Genomic DNA, 12771 nt, shown 5'->3' with positions numbered 1-12771 from the left:
TGAAAACTACCTCTCTGTAAACCACAATCACACATATCAAGCTTTAAAAGAATGGCCCTTAACAACTCATTCCTTGCTGGCGCCCTCATTCATAATTAAGCGTCTAACGTAGAAAGAAACGTGATTGGCTCCCAAGACTGGCTGTGATGGCCTATTATCTACATACAGATTTAGATAAAGATTCAATGAAAATTACATTATTTTAATTGGTCATTAGCAGACCATTATTAGTGTTTATAACAGAACTTTCCAAGTAGGTAGGGCAATTTTATGTGCAATTGGTGACTTTATGTCTGTCAGTGTTCTGTTCACTAAACACCTGAACATCACCATCTAATTTTTTAATTGTTGGTTTAATCACATTTTATTCTACCTGTTGGTATTTATGTGTGCCACACCATTCTGGATTAAAGCCGTGTGAATTATTTAATATTGGAAACTTCTGTCTTGAATAATACCGTATTTGCTCGATTATAAGACGACCCTGATTATAAGACCCCCCAAAATCTGAATATTAACTTAGGAAAAAAAGAAAAAGCCTGAATATAAGACGACCCTAAAGGAAAAAAGTTTTACCAGTAAATGTTAATTCATGTAAACTATTTTTTTTAATAAAAGCTATGATTGAGAAAAATATTTTTTTTTTGTTTTTGTTTCTTGTATTTTCCAACCTGTCCCCCAGTTACGCACATCTGCCCCCAGGCTTGCCACACCAATATGGCACTGTGGCCCATGATATGCCTTTTAACCCTCTATATGCCACTGTGCCCCATGGTATGCCTTTTGACCCCCTATGTGCCACTCTGCCTCCAGAAATGCCTTATACCCCTATATCCCATTCTGGCATTTAGGGGGTTAAAATGCATATTATGGGGCAGAGTGGCATATAGGGAGGTATAAGGCATTCCAGGAGGCAGAGTGGCATTAAGGGAGTTAAAAGGCATTATATAGAGCACTCTGCCTCCAGAAATGCCTTATACCCCTATATGCCACTCTGGCATTTAGGGGGTTAAAAGGCATATTATGGGGCAGAGTGGCATATAGGGAGGTATAAGGCATTTCAGGAGGCAGAGTGCACTATTAAATGCCCCCTTAACGCCACTCTGCCTCCTGAAATGCCTTATACCTCCTTATATGCCACTCTGCCCCATAATATGCCTTTTAACCCCCTAAGTGCCAGAGTGGCATATAGGGGTGTAAGGCATTCCAGAAATGCCCTACACACACACACACACACACACACACACACACACACTTACTTACCGGTGCTTCCAATTTCCTGGTGTATTGCCGGGGCAGCGGGTTGACGTCTCATTCCGCGGCAGCCGGAAGGAGGTGGAGTTGGCAGCGGGGGTTTGTATGCGTCCGTCGCAAATACCTTCCCCGGCTGTCAGAGATCAGGAACTCTGGAACTCTGACCTCTGACAGTCGGGGAAGGTATTTGCGACGGACGCATACAAACCCCCGCTGCCAACTTCACCTCCGGAAGCACCGGTAAGTGTGGGGGGGGGGGCGACGACAGGAGGATCCAGGTCCCCTGCAGCGGTGCGGGGGATCTGGATCTTAGTCTCCTAATCAGACCTCTATTTGAGGTCTGATTAGAAGACGACCCCGATTATTAGACGAGGGGTATTTTTCAGAGCATTTGCTCTGAAAAAAACCTCGTCTTATAATCGAGCAAATACGGTAATAAATAATTTTGCAATTATGTATACATATAAGCATACGATGTAAATTATAATTTATATAAATGTAACAAATGTATATCTACCAACACTAATGTAAATATGTACTGAGCTGTAAATTATCAAGTATATATTAAATAATTTGAAGATCACTTCTCTTTTGTTTTGTGCATTGTTTGAGATCCCAAGATATAATTATTATACAAGAATGCTCCAGTGCCACAACACACCACCTATATTCCATAATGACATCAACTCTGTTACCATCATTGACAAAAGCACGGCAACTATGGTTTCAGTGTCAGTTTGCAATACTGTTACAATCTATCGCCACTGCTAACATATGATAAAATTTCACTACAATGTTCACTGAGAGGATGAGATTGATGCTCATCTACTATAATGCAAGTGTCAATTCAGTAGTTTAGTGCAGCAAATGTTCTGGTGTGGCGTGGATTAAAGAAGCTGTAGTATATTAGTTTATTTTTGATATAGAGGTGCTGCAGTAGACTTTATTCCCATTGTTCTCAGCGACTACAGACGATTTGGAAATGTCTGAGAGGAAATGACTCCAGTTTTTGTGGGATGGCCAGAGACAGTGGCAGGCGTTTATGAAAAACTAGTCGGATAACACCTGTAGTAGTCAGATGACACCTGTAGGCTAAAACCTTTTTGCTCAGCGTCAGAACTACCACAAGCCGCATGCAACAGCAGTTCCGAACATCCTCGTGCTGGTAGTGCTAAAATCTTGTCTAACCCACCTACCAAAAGTAATGGGCAATTTTAATTATTACCAAGGACACAGACGTGTCATATGCTAGTGCCTTGGGGGATCAAAGCTGAAGATTGCTTGTATACTATTCTATAGTAAAGCACAGAATAAAGTAACTAGCAGTACTACCACTGGTGCCACCAAGTACTGCCATCACTGGAATATTTCTACCTTCCCTAAGTAAAGATGGGCAGGCACTTTTAGATGATAGCAGCAGATCTATATTTGGGCCAGAGTAAAAAAAAAAAAAAAGTAAGAGGAGGGAAGGTAAACATTTGCAGCAGAACTGGGTTTTACCACCATCACTAAAAAAAACTGGTGTGGAAAAAATAAAAAGGCTAGTACTGCTAGCTGTGGTTAAGGTAAGAGGATGAGTGAGGAGAAGTGAGGGGAAGGGAGGCAGTATGCATGTATGGCTATGTACATTGTGTATAAGTGTTTGTATGTGAGCATATATGTATGTAAAAAAAACAAAAACTGTCTGCGCTTCTTACCCTAATAAAGTTGGCAACAAATATATAAACATAATATAAATGAGAGGTTTTGGTTATATGAATTGGCCAAAGCATAATTAAGCTCACCCGCCACGTCAAGGCACACTCTCAATAGGGTGAGAACCTACTCTCACCTCCTACATAGTGGGCACACAAAGCAGTTTATACTGCTACCAAAACCTTATTAATGTGTTGGGGGAGGTGCAATTAAACCTCCTCCCCATTAACCCCTGGACAGCAAGCTGCAACCAGACTAATGAGGAGCCAACAACCTCAAATATGTGCAAACAGGGAAAAGAAAAAAAGTCGGTGCGCTAAGCTAGTCACAGGCTCAAATAATACAAATGTATAATACGAGACCTACCAACAGGTGTAAGCATGCTGCAAAAACAGTGTATTGGCTGTACAATGTATACAAAAAACAAAAACTGTCTGCGCTTCTTACCCTAATAAAGTTGGCAACAAATATATAAACATAATATAAATGAGAGGTTTTGGTTATATGAATTGGCCAAAGCATAATTAAGCTCACCCGCCACATATATGTATGTGTGTGTCAGAATGTGTGTGTATTGATGTGTGAGCATGGACAAAGTTGGCACCGTTAATCTGTTTCAAGACAAAGATGGCATTGTTAAACTGGGGACAACAACTGTATGTCAGAGAAAAGCTGTTTGGGCACAAAGTTGGCACTGTTAAGCTGTTAGGGCACAATCTGGCAATATGTCAGCACAAAACCTTAATACACCACTGTATATAAGTACTATAAAGAAGGAAAGCTTCACACACACACACTGCTCAGATGGTATATACAAAACTATTCACTATTTAAGAATGTGCACTAATGTAAATACCCCCCCCAAGAATTGGCCAACATCCCAACTTCTTGTTGTTTAAAAATCACTTCCTTGTGAAGTGAATGTGCTTTCCTTGATGCAAAACATCATAACATTAAATGAAAAAGTAAAAATAACCTGACACAGAACAGGCTGCAGTGCTGCTATTCTTGCCATTATTCTTGCCACTGACTGGCTCTTTGAGCACTAATCAGAGTTCTCCTGAATTAGTGCTGGAACTAATTGCAGGTGAGAATATGACATGTGAAGAGATGTGTTTGGGCAAACATATCTCCTACAGAGTTGCTACCCCAGGGGTGGGAAAAGGGGCAACTGCATGTAATTTAAAGGGAGCACACAGCTATCGTATGCATTAAAAGACATATGAAGGCTGGAGTGTTCTTTCAACACATTGCTACATTTTTCCTTGGGTGATGGACATCCCCTGTCCAGCCCTGGTGTTGTGTGTGGTATACTGTTCTCCAAAATCAGTTCTGACCTTGAGTAAACATGTCTCTGTTTTATCTTCAGGAAATCCTTTGTATGATTAAATATTTTATGAACACACATAGGTGCTTTTTTATAAAGAGGAACCCATGGAAAATAAGGTAAATGGCTCTGTTTTATCTCCAGGAAACCCTTTGTATGATATTTTATGAGCGCACATTGGTGCCTTTTTTAAAAAGAGGAACCCATGGTAGAGGAGATCTCATGTGACCCTAAAAACCCTTGAGGCGTCATAAAAATGCTTGTTTGTTTTCTTCTTGTTTGAAGCTAACTGGCTAAAATCAACATTTCAATGTTTTTTCCATTCATTTACAAGCTGCTGGTGTGATAGCTGGACAGGGAAGTTAAGGTCTCGCCACACTCATAGTGACTCAGCAGCTAAAATACAAAAGACATTATGAAAGCATTTCTTAAAGGGGAATTTTCAAAAAAGAAAATGTTTAGTGTACTATTTTAAAATGAATTTGTAAGCAATATTTTTTCGTTAAAAGTATTCACCCTCTTTGCAATTTTCCTGTTTTGTTGCATTACAATCTGGATTTTTTTTGCAGCTCCTTCATGACTCATAACACAACGGAGATTGGAGTATCTGTCCATAGGTCCACTTTATGCTATACACTGGTTTGTTTTTTTGCCGAAAGTCATGTGGGAGACTCACATATACCCAAACACATGGAAGAAGGTACTCTGGTCAGATAAGACTAAAATTGAGCTTTCTGGCCATCATGGAAAACACTATGTCTGGCGAAAACACCTCTCATCACCACGAGAGCATCATCCTCGGTAGGGCATGGTGGTAGCACCGTCATGCTGTGGGGATGTTTTTCATTGACAGAGACCGGGAAACTGATCAGGACTGCAGGAATGGTGGCATGGTGTTAAAAACAGGGAAGTTCTTAAGGGAAACCCGTTTCAGTCTTTCTGAAGATTTGAGACTGGGACAGAGGTCCACCTTCCAGCAGGACAATGACCTTAAACATACTGTTAAAGCAACTTGAGTGGTTTAAGGGAAACATTTAAATGCCTTGGACGTCAATCTAATTGAAAATCTGTGGTATGACGTAGGTTGCTGTACACCAGCGGAACCCATGCAACTTGAAGAAGCTAGAGCAGTTTTGCCTTGAAGAATGGGGAAAAATCTCCTAGATGTGCCAAGCTTATAGAGATGTGCCATGTGTTCCACAGGTACAAACAGGGCCATTGCTAAGTCTCCTAAAGATCCGGGGCTAGAGCCTATATCACATTTCATAACAGTGGAGTATGCTTTGGGAGTAGTCGCTGTGCAAACTGCATATATATATATATATATAGTGATTTGGGGGGGAAAGTACACCCTCTTTGAATTTAATAATAATGCCAAAATGGAGAAGCTGTGTGTGAAAACTAAGTACATCTTATGATTCAATAAGTTGTAGAACCACCTTTAGCAGCAATCACTTTAAGTAAATGTTTTCTGTGTGACTTTGTCAGTCTCTCACATAATTGTGGAGGAATGTTGGCCCACTCTTCTTTACATTGTTGCTTTAGTTCAGGGGCGTCCAAAATGCATGATAGGCGTGCGATTGCTGTTAGTAATCATATATATATTTAACATAGCAATGAGACTCATATCATGCACAAGCAGCCAATACATGCACATAACCTACAGCCTCCCTGTGCCCTGCCCCCCTACCTACACATCCATGCTATCACATGCATATTCATTCATCACAAACATTCATTCCCTCATTCACGTATACTCATTCATACACCCTTCCCCACCCTTACCTGAACTGCATATCTTCCGGTGCCGCTCGCAGACTTACACAGGGGTGCTGTCTCTATCTGCGTTGCACGCAGTCTGTTTAAACTTCTCTGGACCTGCCCAAGGTAACGGGAACGAAGCAGAGTCACTTTAGGTCACGCACATTCACGGTTCCTGCGTCCCCTCGACGGAGTAAGAGACACTGCTGAGCAACACAGAGGGAAGCGGCAGGGCCCCTGCAGATGATTATTTTTGGTGGGTTTTTTTGTTGTGGCATTTTGCCAAATTAACCCTGTATTAATATGCATTATAAAGCTAAAAGGCCATATTTTCTCTCAGTGAAAAATAAGTGTGGCCCACGCACACATACATTTCTGATGAAGTGGCCCACTGCAGAAAAAGCTTGGACACCTCTGCTTTAGTTCATGGTTTCTCACTCCCCTCCCCGCGATCCCCCTGCACCGATCACACTGTGATCTCTATGCAGGTCCTCACAGACGTGCATAGAGATCGCAGCGTCTGTGCCTCATCGGAGGACAGGATATCCCTCTCCGGGACCTCCGAGAAATCCCGATCGCGTGATCGGGCAGTTTGAAATGTAACAGCTTTCCGGCAGATCAGACAGCAGAAAGCCGGCGATGCCCCAGTACGTCTATAGGAGATTGAAGGGGTTAAACACCTCAGTACAGGTTAATTGGATCCACCTGCTGACTTCCAGCAATTAATCCCCTCATGCTGGGAATATAGAGCGCTCCAAACTGCCACTGATATAGACAGACTCCATTACCTTGCCAGAATATATATATATATATATATATATCACTTGTGTTGCCAAGGTTTAGACAGTAACCCCTTCAGAACCTCACATGCATGGTTCATGCATTTTTTGAGGAAGCTATGAGGCCAAAACTGGAACATGCGCAATTTTTTAGAAATTGGTTCGCTGGGCCCATATCCCACTTGGGACATTTGGGAAGCCCCCAATTTAAATTACCCCATAAAAGTATATGTTTATGAACAGTAGACAAGTCAAGGTGCTCAACTAGGGTAATTTTGACAGTTTTCAGGCTTGTTAGTGACAACTTTAGGCCACTGACATTGATCAGGGAGATCAATGAATAATCAGTGACTTAAAATGTCACCGACAAGTGATCAGGTAATATTTATGTATTTTTTTATTAATATTTTTTTTCCACAATTACCCTAGATGACCCCTCTCTCTTTCTAAGGGTCATCCAGGGGCTGCCATAATGATCAGATCACTCCTATTGCAGGGAGTCTCTTTGATCACTCCTGTAGGCTTCCATGCTTACAGAAGTGATCAAAGGGATTGTGGGGGCTCATTTTTGCTGTTGCTACCTGGACTGTGTGATAATCATACCAGCCTGGACCTACCAGCCTGGACTATGTGATAATCATAAAATTGTCGTGTCTACCTGCAGCCACTGGTGGCCACCCTTCCCTCTCAGCACCCCTTTCTAATTACTTGGGACAGCTGAGCCACGTTACCTGCGTTTAGCCCTGCTCTTTTATACCTGCTCTGTCCTACAGTCTGGGCCTTTGCATTGTTTGGCTTGGGTTCCTGTTAGTCTGCTTGCAGCTAAAGCTCCATGTACTTCATTCTGATCTCCTGCGTATGACCTTGGCTATGTTCACGATCCAGATTTGTGTACCAGACCCCGGCATGTGCCCAAGCCGTGTGCTCTGCCACTCTGAGTTCCCCTGTCCTCGCTACCATTCCCCTGTCCTCGCTACCGTTCCCCAGTCCTCGCTACCGTTCCCCTGTTCTCGCTATAGTTCCCCTGTCCTCGCTACAGTTCCCCTGTCCTTGCTACAGTTCCCCTTTATTCTTCGATTCCAGTCCTGTTTTTCCTCTGTTTTGTGCCTTCCTGTACCTACTTACCAGTTATGATACATCAAGGGGTACAGACAGAGCCCCTGGTATCCCCTGCAAGTGAGCTCCTATGTGACCTGTTTGCCCGGGCCCTGACAGAATGTATGTGTCACTGTCAGGGCCGGCCCTACAATGGAGGGGCGGCACTTTGCCGCCCCAAGCGCTTTTTTTGTTTTTTTTTTGAAGCGGAGAAGAGAGAGAGGGGCACCGAGTGGTTTTCGCTTACCCGCTCGGCGCCCCTCTCTCTCTCCTCTGCGGCGAGTCTCCCTGTTCGGTCTCGGTGCCGGCTTGTAATGCAGAGCGCCGGAAGTGACGTCAATTTCCGGCGTTCAGCATTACAAGCCGGCACCGTGGCAGAGCAGGGAGACTCGCCGCAGGACTGTTTAAAGGTAAGTACCGGGGGGGTTAGATTATGGCATCGGCGAAGTTTAAAATGCCGCCCCCCCCCGGCGTCGGCGGGGGGGGGCGGCATTTTAAACTTCGCCCCAGGCGGCGTTAAGTCTTCGGCCGGCCCTGGTCACTGTATGATATTAGAGTGTAAGGGTGAGCCTAAGGTTACTGCAGGGTGTGTGCATAATCCTTGAAATAAATATTATAACACAATAAATAACTTTTCCACTAAATGATTTCAGGGCCTTGAACGTTTTGTCCCCTGAAGTCATTACAACTTCAGGAGGGCATTTTATCTCAGGATAAATATAAATTAAATAATTCCTACTGTAAGTTAAGTGCCAGGAACAGATGACCAAACACACACACCAACACAGGCTCTGTCACACCAACACTCAGACACACACACCAGGACAGGCTCTGCGACACCTACAACCAAACATACACACACACCAGGACAGGCTCTGCCACACAGACACCCACACACATCAGGACAGGCTCTGCCACACCCACATCCAAACACACACACACACACACACCAGGACAGGCTCTGCCACACAGACACCCACACACATCAGGACAGGCTTTGCCACATCCAAACACACACACACACACCAGGACAGGCTCTGCCACACAGACACCCACACACACCAGGAGAGGCTCTGCCACACTGACAACTGAACACACACATCAGGACAGGCTCTTCCACACCCACATCCAAACACACACACGGACAGGCTCTGACACACTGACACCCAAACACACACCCTAGGACAGGCTCTGCCACACTGACACTGACACTGATAAATACATGGAAACAGCATTGCAGGTATTAATCAACCGAATAAGACATACAAACACTGTATTTGCAGGTATACATAAATAATGTATGGAAATATATAGATATGGATCTACAGAATAACGCAAAAACCCAGCTTTGCAGGTAAAGATCAATTGGAATTCACATAAAAACACGTCATTAAAAGGTATATTTAAAACCCCCTAAATTACAGGCATAGATCACAGGTTGCACACCCCAAAGCCAGCCCTGCCGTCCACACTGCCCACACAGCAATCACACTCCTATCATACCCAGGCAACCAGTAAATGCTGGTACCTAGGTATGATGGGACTGTGCTTGCTGTGATTGCTGTTAGCAATCACACTCCTATCATGCCAGGTCAGCCAGTACATGCTGGTACAGGGTGGCTGTAAGTGATGTGTAGACCCCATACTGCTGGCAGCATCAATACACAAGGGGGGCAGCTAGCTAGGTTTTAGCATGTACTGGCTGACTTGGCATGATAGGAGTGTGATTGCTAACTGCAATCAAAGTCCCATCATGCCTAGGTTCCAGCACTTACACATCCAACCAGTAAATGCTGAAACCTAGGCATGATGGGACTGTGATTGCTGTTAGCAATCACACTCCTATCATGCCAAGTCAGCCAGTGTATGCTGGTACAGGGTGGCTGTAAGTGATGGGCAGACCCCATACTGCTGGCAGCATCAATAGACAAGGGGGGCAGCTAGCTAGGTTTCAGCATATACTGGCTGACTTGGCATGATAGGAGTTTGATTGCTAACAGCAATCAAAGTCCCATCATGCCTAGGTTCCAGCACTTACACATCCAACCAGTAAATGCTGAAACCTAGGCATGATGGGACTGTGATTGCCAAGTCAGCCAGTACATGCTGGTACAGGATGGCTGTAAGTGATGTGCAGACCCCATACTGCTGGCAGCATCCATAGACAAGGGGGCAGCTAGCTAGGTTTCAGCATGTACTGGCTGACTTGGCATGATAGGAGTTTGATTGCTAACATCAATCAAAGTCCCATCATGCCTAGGTTCCAGCACTTACACATCCAACCAGTAAATGCTGAAACCTAGGCATGATGGGACTGTGATTGCTGTTAGCAATCACACTCCTATCATGCCAAGTCAGCCAGTACATGCTGGTACAGGATGGCTGTAAGTGATGTGCAGACCCCATACTGCTGGCAGCATCCATAGACAAGGGGGGCAGCTAGCTAGGTTTCAGCATGTACTGGCTGACTTGGCATGATAGGAGTGTGATTACTAACAGCAATCACAGTCCCATCATGCCTAGGTTCCAGCACTTACACATCCATGCTATCACACACACACTCATTCATATACTCATTCATTCACAGATTCATTCCCTCAATCACACTTTTTCATTCAAACTCCCTCCCCACCCCTTACCTGCACTGCAGCTCCTGGACGCCGCTCACAGACTTCAGCAGAGGGCGCGGCCTCCCTCTGCGTTCTCTGGTAAAGCACAGAGGAAGCGGGTCTGGAGCAGAGTCATGTGATGTCACGTGAACTCTGCTAGGTTCCGCTTCCTCTATGCAGAACAGAAGACCCTCCCACAGGTAAGTAGCAGGGCTCGAGGTGCGGCCCGCGTAAGATCGGTTGCCTTGGCTGCCGATCTTACTTGGGCCGCACCCTCTCTCCTCCGCGTTAAACAAATAAATAAAAAAAAAGAAAGACGGGATCCAAATTCGGCAGGGGGGCAACAGGGGGGGCAAGGATTAACCTAGGGGGGGGCAATTGCCCCCCCTTGCCCCCCTGTAGCGACGCCACTGGGTACTGCCTAAAAGAAGCAGGTCAGCAGGAGCAGCCTAACAGAAGCAGGTCAACAGGAGCAGCCTAACAGGACCAGACTAGCAGGAGCAGACTAACAAAAGCAGCCCAGCAGAAGCAGGCCAGTAGGAGCAGCCTAACAGAAGCAGGCCTGCAGGAGCAGCCTAGAAGAAGGCTGTGGTGTTCAACCAAATATAATAATATATCACAAAGGTTCGTCTACATTAACAGATATTTAATAAGAGACAAAAACACAGTAACATACAATAGAGTGACAGCCCAACAAACAATGCAACACTTTCCAAGACTAACCTGCAACCAAAAGGCCCAACATAACCCAGCACAACACAGATTACAGAGAGAGACTGAGCTAAGATTTTGCACTACCTAGAAATGGTCAACAGGAGGCAATAACAGACCACTAAAAGGATTTTAAAATACCGGAACAGTTAAAACAACTCATCCCATATAACAATATAGTGGGTCACACACCATCATTTGGCTATAAATGCACAGATGACAAACAACTAGTAAATGTTGCTTATTAACGCTTTAGAACAGCGTAATATAAATCACAAGCTTTTTTGAATTCCATCACTATGTTTGCCTGTATTTTTTCCACTGTTTGGTCTTTATCTACTACCGTTTTTGAAAAGTAGAATTATCTCACATTACCCCTCATCATTTAACCCTCTATCTTATGAATGAAACAAATTTATGTAATGTATGCACATGTATTCAATTCAATAAACCCTCTATCTTATGCCCTAGCTCTCGTATGCATTTTAATTAGCGCTTCCTCTTCCTTCTGTGTTGGATGTATTCCAACACTTCTACTATGTACATTTTAAGCTTTGGTAGTATTTCATTGTATTCTTAGTAAGACCATGTACTATTTTAGTGGCCATTCTCTCTAGATTATGTATATTTTCTATAGCCATGGGGTGGATTCAAATGCCAGAGACAAACTTATCACAAGTAATTATCCCATAGACTGTAATGGGAAACAAGAGTTAATAAACAGTGATACATTTTATCTCAATTACTAAAACTGTGCCAATGTATTTCCTCTTTTTTACCCACATTGTTCCAGTCTATAGAAAGATTGTTATTAATGTTACTAATGATGGATTTGTGCCTGGCAACTAAATCCAGTCCATGGGCTCCAGAACTGGACACAGCATTCTAAATGAGGTCTCATCAGTGATTTATAAAGCAGCAATTGTGATTTTTTTCAACATCTTTTCGAAGCAAACCTAGAATTCAAATGGCTTCAATTTTTTTAAAATCCTTTGCTGCCGTTATCAGCAAAGTATCATTAAGAGACTGCATTGTGTTTTATGTCCTAAATTCAAAATTTTACACTTGGTCAACTTTAAGTCCAGGTCACAAAACTTCTCCATTCTCAAGTTTACTTAGACTTATCACCTGATTTACTACTTCTGGAGAGTCACCCCTGTTGTAAACCATTTGTGATTTCTGCAAACAGGCATTGCTCAATGCTTTCCTTCAAGACCCTTATTAATATCACCAAAAATATTAAATAAAACTGTCCCTGAGACTGGCCTCTGGTGAACTTTGCTGGTAAGTTTTCATGCCTTTACTAGAATCCAAATAGCATACATTTATTGCACTGTATAATTTATTAGGTTAGTTACATTCAGATAACTCTCTTCAGCATGAGTAGTTGGAGCACAGCATTCAATTCAACCCAATTTATAATTATGAAGTCATGCAGCATATATGCAATGTAAGCAGGAAAGCTGGCAATCGGGGGGCAGGGACAAATGCCCCGCAGATTGCTGTGACTGAAAGTTGTTGGCCCACTATCTGAAACAAT

Source organism: Spea bombifrons, chromosome 1 (genome assembly GCF_027358695.1).
Source record: "Spea bombifrons isolate aSpeBom1 chromosome 1, aSpeBom1.2.pri, whole genome shotgun sequence".
Taxonomy (NCBI): domain Eukaryota; kingdom Metazoa; phylum Chordata; class Amphibia; order Anura; family Pelobatidae; genus Spea; species Spea bombifrons.
The sequence above is the reverse complement of the archived record's forward strand: the minus strand, read 5'-3'. Positions refer to the sequence as shown.